At 39.4% G+C, this 9,925-nt stretch overlaps 1 long non-coding RNA gene across 2 annotated transcripts; it reads right to left on the reverse strand.

Annotated features, from left to right (window-relative positions):
- Positions 1-3,485: 3,485 nt before the first annotated feature.
- Positions 3,486-7,318, reverse strand: LOC136279861 (uncharacterized). Of its 2 annotated transcripts, XR_010717030.1 has the most exons (4): positions 7,250-7,318; positions 6,791-6,871; positions 3,914-3,990; positions 3,486-3,608 (listed from the first exon to the last, which is right to left on the reverse strand). It is a non-coding gene; the product is annotated as an uncharacterized lncRNA (long non-coding RNA). The 2 variants fall into 2 exon arrangements; XR_010717029.1 differs by lacking the exons at positions 3,486-3,608; positions 3,914-3,990 and adding an exon at positions 5,175-5,335.
- Positions 7,319-9,925: the final 2,607 nt, after the last annotated feature.

Genomic DNA, 9,925 nt, shown 5'->3' on the forward strand with positions numbered 1-9,925 from the left:
ACTTGCTCAAAAATTGTTCAGTTTGGGGAAAATCTTACCGTAACTACAACCTTGAATCATTCGAGTTCTTTTCGCAAGCATTTAGTTCAAACTTGCGGGAAGTAGTCGAAGTATACCGACCTTCAGACATCAACTTCCTGATCGGGATGTCGACTCGTCTTGTGAATGATCGGCAAGATGTTTTAAAGCTGAAAAGGAACCACCGTCCGTTATGACTGCCATCAATAAGTTCACGAACATTCTCACATTACATGAACCCACCCATCAAATATAATAGTTTTGTTTCCACTTTACGCGTCACGTGATATCTAAAGAATGCAAAAGGGAGACGGGGAACGATTGGGTGACTAACGACCGGACAAGATCCTGAGCGTCACGCGATCGTGCAGGTACCTTTTTCTCGCCTCTCTACGAACAAAAAAATGGTAAAAGGAGCGATTGGAGTCCAATTCTGTCTAAAATCATCCGAATGATTAGAAAAATCGGACGTCTGCAAAGCGTACACAGTCCAAGTGTAAACAATTTGAATTGGTACAATATAGGTTCAATTTGATCGCTGATGGTGCCCTAGTTTATGGTCGACTTCGCTTGACTATCTTATCGCAAAATGTATGGGTACACTTCCCTTTAGGCGACTTAGAATATTTGATCCGATAGCCGACAAAAACTGACAGAAAAAGAGCGACATTTTGCGACAGCGACAATCCATTTTTAATTTCGACGAAGCGACGGTTTTTCGCTTTGATTTTTTTGACAGAGGCATCGTGACCAGGACAGCGTGACTCTTTTGTGATCTATCCGGCCTCACTATTTTGCCAATAAACCACTAACAAGTCAATAAAACACTAAATGTGTTTCATAGTCAACCTTCAACCGTCAGTCTCTTGTTACCTATTGTCATGTTATGGGTCTGTTACGGTGCGTCACACGAGTGTTTGCGCGCCAAATACAAATAATCCCTAGGCCGGGTGCCTCTTGCATTGCCTTTGTTGTTGGCGTGAAATATAGAAAGATAGCAAGACATCCCACCGCATTTTGAAGAAGAATAAACAGGGACAAAACGAGTCACTATTGGAAAGACGAGAAACGTAATCTGGGTAGTACTTGCAGATAATTCCCAAGGCGCTTTAAATGATGGTTTTTGTTCTAGCACAGTTATGTTAAGATTTAGCAGCGTCAGTCAATTGATAATGACCAATAATCCCATCCATGACCATTCATTTCAAGCAGAGTCTTAAAAACATTAAGATCACAGATTGTGGGCTAGCCAGCTTACAGCCTGCGTGTAGTGTTCACCGCAATTCACAGATGACGGCTTCTTTTTCAAATATTTGCATCATTTCTTGGTGCGCAAATACTTACGTGAAATTATTCTTATATGCGGAACACTCAATCAAAGAACCCTAGTACACTCAAGACTATAAGTTCAGTAGCAAGATTGGCCCAAATTCGCTCCCAGCATGACAGCAAGCCTAGAAAAAAATCCAGATCTTATGATATAATGCAACTGCTTTGTAGTATAGTATTCGAAGCCATTCCCATTATCACGTCTTAAGGGAATGTCATTAAAAGATATCCTGGTCAAGGCCTAACTCTGAAGAAAGGAGACTCAAAGTCGCTCGCGAATGTTGAGTCACGCAGGTCTATCACCACTCTTTAACAAGACAAAGCTGTCTCTGTCGGGAGGGAGTACGACGGGTGCGTATGCATATCTCCCTCCCCCATGGACCGCAACAGTCCGTTTACTTGATACCGGCGATTTCAGAGAGAGTAAGTTCCAAAAATAGGCCTTCAAAACAGTCCTAAAAACGCACAAAATGCATTCTCACACAACTTTATTTCCTTTAATATTTTTTGGAGAACATGCCCCCGGACCCCTCCCCCTGAATCTCACACCTCTGTCGCCCGTCAATCCTCAAACGCACCCCCCTTGGCACCCCCTTGCGCTAAAACTTGTCTACGGGCCTGAAGAGATATTTGGGTCATACAAACCTATTTGTCTGAAGGTGGAAGATTAAAAATCGCTTGCGAATGTTAGGAGTCGCGTAGGCCCGTCACCCCTTTTTAATTTCTTTTTTTAGCTATATTTTTTACTAACCTCAATAACACTGATGGAGAAATGGCACCTTATTCAAAACTAACTGCCTTAATGAGCAATATGTAAGGAAAGTATTGAAAAGATAACCTGATAAGAGCTATTATAATTCTGAAGAAAAAGATTTTAAATCGCTTGCGAGTGGCAGGAGTCGCGCCAGTACGCCATACGACAGTATGTAGTAGTAGTCTAGATTGGAACATGTGAATTCAATTCAGCAGTTGTACAAACAGAGCAGGTCTGAAGCAGCAAGTCAAAACAGAGTGGATGAAACCTAATGGTCCCATTAGTTCATCGTGATGACCTTTATTTACTATTTCTTACTGTGTGGATTGGGATATTCGGTCGGGGTCGACTTGAAGTGAAGATCGGTTTACTTTTCCAAAAACTTCGAGGTGCTGAGATGGGCTTTTTGAACGTTGTTAGTCTGCCCTTACACATGACGAAATCCGCCTTATGTGGAGTCAGAACTACTTTGACATCTGAGCGTTAAATGAAACCGCCTCGACCAATATTATACCGATGTTTGTGTAGAGAGTTACGACATTGTCCGCCATGATTGAAACCGAAGTGGTGGTGGGGTTTTTATTTACATAAGAAGGTCAATATGTTTTGTAAAGAGGACTGACCTAGTGCCGGAAAATCTTGAGGCTGCTTGCATCGAAGGAACAAAAACCGAATGGTAGACCTTTCATTGCTTCATCGATTTAAGCCGCCTAGTGCACCTGTAGATATATATGATAGTATAGAGCGTATAATCGGACAGATAAATAATGAAGCCAACTCAGGTTAATTAAGGCCTGGGTCACCCTGTCTTTAACCCATATTTTCACAAAATTGAGAATAACTTAGCTATTTTGCGAGGGATTTTTCTCATTCTTGGCAGAAATGTGTATCACTACCATCTCTCTCGGACTGAATTGTGGCAGCGTAATATGATATTCTCAACAGCCAAAAACAGTTCATTTAGGCGCCAAATTCGTCGGTTGCTTTCTTGAGCAAATTCCCACCACAAAACACAAGGCAAATCAAAATGCAGTTATCGCTATGAATATTTGAGACGTTTTTCATTGTTTTCCCACTTGGAATGGCTGCCAAAAAAAAGAGAGATGTGCTAGGCAGATTAAATCAAGTTTTGTCTCTGCGAAGCTGCTTCCTTTATCATGGTTTTCGCCCGAAAACATCTTAGCCTTTACCTGGTTCCAACCGCTATCAACGAAAGTAATCCCACAGGTTCCTATTTATTTGGAAAAAAGACAAATTAAAACTGTTTAAGAGGTGGGAATTTTGAAAACTCGCAGTCACGTAATTCAACTTAGTGTCCGCCATTTTGACACGCGAGTGTTCAGATGCAATAATTTAACGGCTGATACACTACCAAATACCAATTGGAGCAATCTCAGAAGTAATACAGGCAAACTTTGTATACTTTTGATGATATTTATTTCTTTTTCTCGTTTCCTGAGGTCGATTGCATCTCTGTAAATCCAGGGTTAGATCGCCTTTGACAGTTCTAATAAAACACAATTGCAAATTTGGGCGGTAAGAATAATGAACGTTTGTAATTTTATCCCAAGTAGTATCATATAACGAGACTGAATTACAATTTTGGCGCAAAACTTGAAAGTTATCGCGAGATACGTATACTGATTCCTTGAAACTCTTCAAGGTTTTGTTCCCTAACAACGGTACTACTCGATAACGAGCTAAGTGTATTCGTGTGAAATGAAAATGTCTGTCATTTTTAATTGTGGATTTGCAAGAGTTGTTGTAAAGGAGAGCTTTCCTGAGGTTGGAAGTGCTTCGGTTGAAACTAACCCTAGTGAAAAGTGGAAGAACTATCTTGCAGCGTTCGAGGGTGACAGTCAGGAAGTCTTTGCGGTCGAACGTTCCACCTACGTCAAGAAATCCAAAGCAATTTAAAGCTCTTTCCGAAAGATGAACTCAAAAGCCAGGGCCCAGTACCAAGACACGTTTTCAATGGTAAACTGGAAAGCTCTTAATACAGCGCAGAAGAAACAGCACACACTGTCAAATTGTGGAGGTTGTCAAGTGCACTATTATGCCATCCATAATTTTTTCCTTAGTGGAGAAACTTTCAAAACCCGAAAACTTTTAAAAGAGGCCCTTATTGATAGTGGGGTGACACAAAGTAAAGTGAAACCAACGCAAAAAGCCATTAAAACTGCTGTAAAACACATTTATTCAAAGTGAATGGCCACTTTGAGAAAATATTTAAAATAAGCTTTGCTGAAGCACAAACAAAAGTGAAGGAACTTCAGCTCCAAAAAAAGAAAGACGCAATTGAGAAAAAGCGGCAGCGTCGAGGGAGAGCACGCCAAGAAAAAAATAAAATCCAATGCTAATGTCTAGTCCATCTGGAGAAGGAGTAATGTTTCTAGTTACTTTGCAGTAATTTGCATGCCAAACAATGAGATCAACAATCTTCACCTTTACTTGTGTTGCAATCTAGCATTTATTTATGCACACTCTCTATAATATATTTGCCTTCATTTTCCAGTTTTTTAAAAGGAATGTAAGTACCAAATATCCCACTGTAAACTTAATCAATCATACTGAACTTCTTCCAACCAATGGACAGAATATAATACTGGGAGAAGGATCCTATGGTCGATGCCTTCTGAGACAGTACACACGATTTGATATAAAGGTTGTGGAAAAACAGTCTGATGCAGGACACCACAGAGATAATGAAGGAGGCTCACATTATGCAGGCACTCACACATAAAAATATCCCAACCACAATAGGTGTGCAGCTTCAAAAGCAGCCCATTTCCTTAATAATGGAGTTTAAAGGGGAAGACAATACATCTGTAACAATAAGCAAACTATTGTCTTGTCAGAAAAACAGTGCAACAATACAGAATGTGCAAAGCTCACTCATAACAAATGACTGGTTAATTATTTCACATGATTTGACAGAAGCCCTTTCACATATTCACACAAAAGGCTTTCTTCACTGTGATTTGAAGGCTAATAATGTTCTTGTGAGTAACAAACATGGCTACATCATCGATTTTGGAAAAGCATGTGACAGCTCCTTTCCTCCTGCAAAGAAGTACACCTGTTATCCTCATATTGCTCCTGAGGTTGTTAATGGTTCTCCCTGTAGCAAAGCCAGTGATATTTTTTCCCTTGGTAAAATTCTGTTCAAAGTAGGTGTTAAGCAAAACATTCCACTTTTGGTTTCCATAGCTCAAGAATGTTTGGATGCCAGCCCTGTAAGAAGACCAACAACAACAGGCATTATGGCAACACTGGCTTCCATAATATCTCACTGAATACTATAAGCTTAAGCAGGGGTTTCACAGGCCTGACACTGGGCAAATTAACTGGCTGGGAACATAATTTTTCCTGCATGTTGTGACTGACATAAATCAGAATCAAAACATATTTTGCCTGCTTCCTTGTACATTTCCCATCACCTCAAAATCTTAATGAAACCTCTGCTTAAGAAAGTAATAATTAACACTCAACACTCTAATCAGGTAAAGTGACCCTAGCCATGTCACGGCAGGAGTCTTTTTATTGGGCTTTGCAAGGTTAAAATTATGATTTATGTGCATGTCTTTAGCAAGTTTATGTGTGCCCTTGGTCTAAACTAATTTTGTACTTCTGCTTTACAAATTGTGAATGAATGTTAGAGGGACATTTTTAATAATGCACAGATAAGGTGCTCTGGGGTCCATCAGGTACAAATTACTTCATAGGTCATACTCATGTCTATAATTTTACATTGCTGCTAGATAACATACATGTACCAGTTTATTTCCCAATTCCTGTCAATTATTGATCTATGAAATTGAATTTAGGCAAGCAACTGGCTGATCAAACTTAAAATTATAAACCAGAGTTTTAACCAGTTAGGCCACCATAGCCTTCTAACAGGAATATCCACTTGGAAGAGCAACAAAAAAAGCAAGAAATACAATTTTAAAATTTTTCTTTCTGACTTTGTAATAAGGGCAACCTATCCTGCTCTTAAGATGGCACATCTTTTATGAGTAGGGCTGAGAAGATGACACATCTTATACCAGTTTGTGTTTGCTCTTGTCACAAAAAAAACAGTGCCCCACTTGGGGCAACAGTAAGCACTGGTAATTAATTATGTCTTATCAACAAAGAGAGAAGGCTATGGTCAGAATCATATGCATGTATCAGAACTTTTGTGATGCATTTGAATTAAAAGATACTCCACTGGTGTAGTGGGTAGAATATTTACATTCAAATAGACAAATATATCAATTACAAGTCCATCATTGACAATGATTGTTGCAATTATTACCAGTCAAAACTTAAAAACCAAACTGTTGACTATAATTAAAACTGATATAACATGATTTAAAAACCAAAAAAATGCCTCATAAATAACACCATTAACATGCTTGTAATAAATTAGTTGTATGGAATAACTGGAAGGACCTCTTCAAGAAAACAAATAGGGAACAGTAAATAAAACTGGTTTTAATCAAGTAGATTCCCTTTGGAATCTGCAAGGGCTGGCTGGTTTTCTGTGTGAGTAATTAAAATTATTATTATTATATATTTATAGCAATTCAGTAAGGGACCTCGGAATAAACTAACACACATTAGTACAACTTTTTTCCTCTTAGTTTTCAAGAGACAATTTATGACAAGACAATCTGCATCTTACATGTCAGCAATTAAACTTACCTAACAACTGCTTTGGGGGATTACGTTTGTCAGTAAATTCATCTGCTTCTTAGAGAAATTGTTTCCAAAGCATTCAAAAGCCTAAATTTTGATAAACACCATAAGTTTACACATCATGATGTGATAGAGGATTTATCAAGCTAGATTTAATTTCAAAATTGAATGGTATATCCACAATGAAACTTTTTTCTATGCATTTGTTGCAAAACACAGTACTTTTTTCTATGCAAAAGTTACAAACATTGTGAAACGCTATTGAGTGTAAAGTTTACATTGAGCTCTAGAAATGAGGGCTATATTATAAATTCATGTTGAGTTGTATTTGCAGTGAAATCAATGAACATGTTGAGAGCGGTGTTTAGAAGTCTTCGTAGGTTCAAAAGGGTTCTCTTTGGCTTTAAGATAGCGATATCATGCCATTTTTTGAGGAAATGAAGATAGCAAAGAAAATGTTATTACATTCTTTTGGTGTCTTCCTCTAGATTGTCGGATTCACCAGCGAAGATGGGAAAAACCAATGCAAAGCCGACACTTCAAAATGGCAGATGCCGTTCACGAACTACGCGATCTTGATTCCAAGTAACTATGGTTACTCGCGCAGTCCACGCGAATTCCGCGAACCTTGCTGAGGGGGCACTGGAGGCGAAAATCATTTTTGACCCAGGCCTTAATTAACCTGAGTCGGCCTGGTTCTTAAAATCTTCATCGCAACCAGGTTCAGGGCGTTGATAGGAACTACCGTCGTTGCCATCATTGCTTTCTCCTGCTGATGCAATTCGTCGAGTAGTAGTGGGGAAAAATGGAATCTCCTCCACCAGATTCATCTTTTTTCTGTGGAAAATTTCCAATTTTAATTTTAGTGAATAAACTTTTCAGGCCCAACATTAAACTCTCTCCAAACGCGCAGGCCCTCTAGTGTAAACTCAAAGTTGTGTAAGTTTATGAAATTGGCAATCTTGTTAATTTGTACGGTTGAGTTCTGTTCTTGGACTATGCACACTGATGCCGTCGTTCCCCTGACCGGTCTCTCTTTCAACGCGGTATGTATGTTTTGGCAGAAACAACATTATGGCTTTCGTTGCAGTATCTCCTGATTGACGCTTTTAACGGACACAGATTCCTGTAACACATATTTTTTCCAGCCTGTGTCTAAAAATCGGATCGTACCTCTCGAGTTCGATTCCCTGGCGATATCCTAGCTCTCGTAGAGATGATACCAGCTTACTGTTGTGATAGCAACCTGCTTCATCCGATCTTAGAAAGGCCTTTATTATTCCTGAATTTTGTAACTTTATGGTGACAAAGAGATTTTCTAGGACTGACAGTACTGAAAGCCAGTCTTGTTTACAGCTGCTAAGAAGGTGTACGTATCAGGTTACTTCCAGGCTTTCCTCCTGTCTTACAACAACGCTACTCACATGCCAATTGATTCTCCTCTTGGCAAACCATTCTGCTTGCTTTTCCCGGAACTTCATTGCTATGAACTTCATTGTCCAGTCAACTATTACAAATGTTTCATCTCTCTTCAAAGTATCAACAATTTGCCGCTTGAACTGATCCTGGTTTCGTGCTCTCAGGATATGCCCTCTCCATTCAAAGATCTTAGCGGCAGCATTTTTTGCTTCATACAGATAGTCTTCCGCTTGAAACTTACCCAATTGCATCGTGTACTCAGAAATAGCGCCCTTTACTTTTTCAAGAACACTCTTCAGCTTCTCACAATCCTCACACTGCACGTTGTGACTGTGACTGCATACTTTCTGAAAGTCAATGTCACCAGCATCGCTCAGTGCAAAGACCCTACAGTGATCGGCACATTTGCTATCGTCCTCTTCGCAGTGATTACGGTATGTAGTCTTCAAATACAACTTGCTCTCCTGAAGCCTCTTCCGAACTTCTTTACACCAATCCTTGTCTGCTCCCATGCATTCCAATTCTATAATTTGGAGAAAGTCCTTGAAACCATCCGCTCCCTCAGCTGCAGTATTGTTTAAACCTCTATAGAACTCCATACATCTTAGAAATGGCCTTTGACATTTGCAAATTGACAGAATACTGGCTCTTTACCCCTTTGAAATCGCTACCAGGGTGTGTCGGATACTGGCACGCTGAACTTTGGCGCCAGAACTTCCCATAAGTGTGCCTATGCTTTGCGCAGACCCACATTTTGCCATCACTGAGTCTTCTACATCGAGCAGGCCAGCCTTGCAAAAATCAGCTCTCCTTCTGTGACACTCTCTTTTGACAGGCAGAGATGACTCTCTATCGAGTCAGTACTCTAAGGCAAGTTAAACAAACCGGAAACTCCTCGTGAGTCTCCGAACGAAGTTTCTGAGGAACGCGACTGAAAACAGGACTTCTTGTTGCGAATACCGCTTCAAGAATTTGGCGTTATTAATCACAAGCAAACCAGTACCGAAAGAGACATATAAATTACAGCTAATAAAATTACACGCTCTACAACATAGATATGGTTAATTGTTGGAAAAATGAGGTGACACATAACGTAATAATTTATTTCGTCAAAAATCGCGGGGTCCTTTTCCACAAGAACTCCCTAGAGTTCTGAATAGAAACTTTCATGAAGACAGGTGTGCAGACAAAATTCCTTATTCCTGCCGACCAGAGTTCTGATCCAAAAGGCGATGTTATCGCTGCTTTATTACGAAGGGAGAAGCAAATCAGGATAATTACACAATTGAATTACGTGACAGTGGTCACGGTGTATTTCAGTGTGTGCTGTCATCGCCGGTTACACTAAATAGAATCCTGTAGTTTGGTTTGAAATGTTCATACAGGTTTGAATAGCGTAAGCTTTCAGAACTCAAATATGAAATAACAGAGGCCAAATTTTTGAAAAAGAGTTTGCGAGCACTAATCAAATTATGATATTCGATACGTTGTTGTTGACGTCTTTCGTCACGAGATAACAAAATTTGTCAAATTTTGGCCTTTTAAAATGTTTAAAGTATTAATCGGTGTGGTCTTGAAGCTCTTTCCTACTATATTTTCTACTCAAAATGGTTAAAATCTAAGATTTATTAGGCTACTCAAATAAAACGGTCGGAGTTTGCTCAATGAACTAATTTGCATAATTGGCTGTCACGCTAGCAATATCGCTAAAAGTTTGAAGTC

This window comes from Pocillopora verrucosa, chromosome 3 (assembly GCF_036669915.1).
Source record: "Pocillopora verrucosa isolate sample1 chromosome 3, ASM3666991v2, whole genome shotgun sequence".
Classification (NCBI taxonomy): Eukaryota; Metazoa; Cnidaria; class Anthozoa; order Scleractinia; family Pocilloporidae; genus Pocillopora; species Pocillopora verrucosa.